Below are 3,926 nucleotides of genomic sequence, written 5' to 3'. Positions count from 1 at the left end.
ATGTGCGGGATTATCATGATGGACACAAGTTTATTTTAGGAATCAGAACCTAATCCCCCACCCCAGCGCTGCCCCTTTATGGAAACTCTGCCTTATTCTCAGAGCATTTTTATCATCGCATTTACTAAGATCTTCTCCTATTTATTGTACAGCGCTATGTAATATGTTGGCGCTATATAAATCCTGTTTAATAATAATATTAATAATTTGCTTCATTCTGATCTATTAAAGCTACAAAAAACTTGATCCTGCCAGAAATCTTGTGAACTGATGGTGCTGCACCGTTATTTCTATGGGCTATGTTTATAAAGTAGGGAATCTGATATTCACTGAAACATTCCCTGATGCAGAATCAACTACTGCCATTGAATCACATGGACCTGGAAGATTGTCCACCAGAGAATGTTTCAGTGAATTATAAAGACTCCCCCCACCCCTATGGTAAAAAAGAGAAGGGGTTGTTCTTTATCCCTACTACCTTCCACCTGGGGTGACAACCCTGCGGCACTATATATACACTCAATGAGTGTTGTCACCATAGAACAGGAAGTAAGTTACTGGCAGGACCATCCGGTGATAACAAAAGGGGAAAAAAGTCTGAAAAAGGAAAACTAATGCAGCCTCCAAGAACTGGTAAGATGCAATATGACAATATGTAAAGCCATGACTGTTTACACGCAGAGTAGAAAGGGTTAATACTCCTCCAACGATATATCTTTGTGTTCCATCATGGAAAATATCCTTCACTTCCTGTCTCAGAGATGCTAAAGGAAGTTAGAGAAAATCTAAAGTGACCAGAATCCCCTCTTAGACAGTTGTCCTTGTGAGAAGTGCTCATTGGGAGATTTTCTCTTACCTCTGGTCTTGGTGACAAGTCATGGTCACAGGTGTGAATAGAAGGGTGAATAGAAGGGTGAATATCCACAGACACGTATAGACATAGAAACCCAACAGAAAGTCCAACCCTTCCCCATTCTATCCAAAAACTAAGATTTTGCCTATACAAACACTTGAAGTTTTAAATGACCATGGGGCCACCTACCAAACAGTCCGATCCCCCCATCCCAAATCCCACCCAACACCCCCCTCCCTTGGGATTTATTGCCCCGGCTGTGTTTGATATAAATGTACAAAATGTTAGGTTGCCATCAATTGAAACCCAAAGCTTTTGAAGACCCTTTCTTGTATCTGTGATACCCTTATGATGGGGCCCCAGCTGCACCTTACCTTCTTGGGGGCCGCTCGCCAGTCAGCCAAAGATAAAGTTCAATTTGCCAATCTACAACACCATAAAGACATGGGGTGATCAGTGTGGGAGGAACCGGAGTGTCCTGCTCAGAGCCCTGACCTCAACTCTACTGAACACCCTCACCAATGGGCCAGATCTTCTCACCCAACACCAGCACCTGACCTCACCAATGGGCCAGATCTTCTCACCCAACACCAGCACCTGACCACACCAAATGGCCAGATCTTTGTCAGACCTGACCTTATGAATGGTCAACAATCCCAACAGATTCCCTCCAAAATCTTGTAGAAGGTCTTCCTGAAAGAATGAAAACTCCATATCAATGACCATGGTTTTGGAATAGGATCCCCAACAAGTGGTCAGGTGTGTGGAATTTGGGCTTTTTGTTTTGATTTGATAGTCCATCTTTTTGGAGTTTTTGATGGCAGTCATCTTGATCAAGATGTGTAGGAACCTGAAAGCCAAACCATGCCCACCTGACCACCAGGAGCTTGTTGGGGATCCCATTCCAAAACCATGGCCATTGATATGGAGTGTTCATTCTTCTCGGAAGACCTTCTACAAGGTTTTGGAGGGAATCTGTTGGGATTGGTGACCATAGTAAGGAAAGGTGCTGGTGTTGGGTGAGAAAATCTGACCCATTGGTCAGGTCAGGTACGGATGTTGAGAGCTTTAATAAATCAGGGCCATATCTTTATGGCTTTGTACCCCGGTCATGGGTTTTCACCAAACTGTGACCACAAGGCTGGAAGAACACAATTGTCTACAATGACTTTGTATAATGGAAGATTACCAGAACCCCTCACTGGAGACTCCTGACCCCATGATTTGGAGAGGTCCATGAACTTTTGGCCGTAGATTAAGAAATGATGTAGAAGGCCGTTCATATCGCCCCCTGTGGGAGCCATTGGGGAATTTTCGGTTCCTCTTGTGTTTTTCCAACACTTTTACACAATGTTTATTCATCTGATTTAACTTTCCTCATCCAACTCATCACTTCTCAGAAGAACACCAAGAGCGCTGACTATAACTTTGTATAGCATTTATATTGAAGGTTGGGAGGATAACGGTCCAGTCTGGGCCGCACGCTGAGCTCCATAAAAGGACACATGCAGTGAAATAATCGAGCTGAATCCTGAATTATAATCTCCGCTGTGCTCCGGCCAAACCTTTATCACAGCGTATATAACGGACGCTGGGCATAGGAATGTCATATCGTTATGTAATACAGCAAACAAAGGCAGATAATCTTATCCGGTATTAATGAAGTGTGCGCAGCTCACATGCGGGAAGAAAGAATAATATTTAAGGGAAACTCCGCTTTTATTGGCATTTATTACTTTTTATATTATTTTAGAAAAGCAGCCATGGTTGAAAATACCAATAATAATTATTATAGCGCCAGCATATCACGCAGTGCTGTACATTAATTAGGGATTTGAAAATGACAGACAGATACAGACACGGGAAGAGGAGAGGACCCTGCCCCGAAGAGCTTACAATCTAAGAGGCCCCTCCATTGACCTACTAATGACTTCCTCACTCATAACCTCATCACATGCACGGCTCCAAGACTTTTCTAGAGCTGCCCCGACTCTCTGGAATTGTCTCCTCGTCCTATTCAGCTTGCTCCTAGTTTCTAATCCTTTAAAAGAGAACTCAAACCCCAACGCTTCAACCCCACCTACCCGTCTTCTTCTGTCTCCTAAACCCTCACTACTTCCCACCATTCCATATCCCCCTCCTATTGTGTGATACTTCCCCCACCTCCTAGAGGTCCAGGATTCAAATCATTTGCTAGCAAATGGCAAATGACAGGTTTGCTGGATCTCCCAGCTTCACTGATGATTTGCAACCAGTATTTAATGTACAGCGCTGGGTAATATGTTGGCGCTATAAAAATCCTGTTTATTACGAAATAACAAAAATGAAGTAGCACAATATAATGATACCAATGTCTCACCAATGATGGGATGATTTACTTTATTCTTCATTTTCTTGCAGAGTTAAAAGAATGTTACAATGTTGCTATCTGATTATTGAACATAAGGAGACTGAGGAAATGCTTCTCCTGCCTGCAGCAGCTCAATGGCATCATCTCAGGCTAGGCAGGGTCACACATGCTTTATAGGAGGCTTTTCTGGAACATTACACGGTTACTATATTTTGTGATGGTAGGGGTTTATTCTTGCAGACTTGTAAAGTTAATGACAGGTCCTCTTTAAATGTAAATTCTATATTCAGAAGCGGCACAGCTGGGTCAGCACAGTGACCTCACGCAGAGGATTCTGGGACTTCTCCGGATGAGAGACAACACTCAGGAAATGGAAGAGCTTTAATGGACCGATCAATAGACTGCTACCCAGGATGGCGGTGCAAGAGGAACGGTCACATGACTGTCGGTAAATGTGTCAAATCAAAGATTCATCCAAAAAAAATGTGAATTCGACCAGTCACATGACACCACGAACAGATACCGAGAATTACACCCGGAGTACAGGACAAGAGAAGTGGTACTGTGCAGAGTCCATACATACAAAATAAGAACAGATGCTGAGAATTACACCTGGGGTACAGGACAAGAGAAGTGGTACTGTGCAGAGTCCATACATACAAAATAAGAACAGATACCAAGAATTACACACGGGGTACAGGACAAGAGAAGTAGTACTGTGCA

Source organism: Pyxicephalus adspersus, chromosome 1, assembly GCF_032062135.1.
Source record: "Pyxicephalus adspersus chromosome 1, UCB_Pads_2.0, whole genome shotgun sequence".
Lineage (NCBI taxonomy): Eukaryota > Metazoa > Chordata > Amphibia > Anura > Pyxicephalidae > Pyxicephalus > Pyxicephalus adspersus.
Note: the sequence above shows the minus strand (reverse complement) of the source record.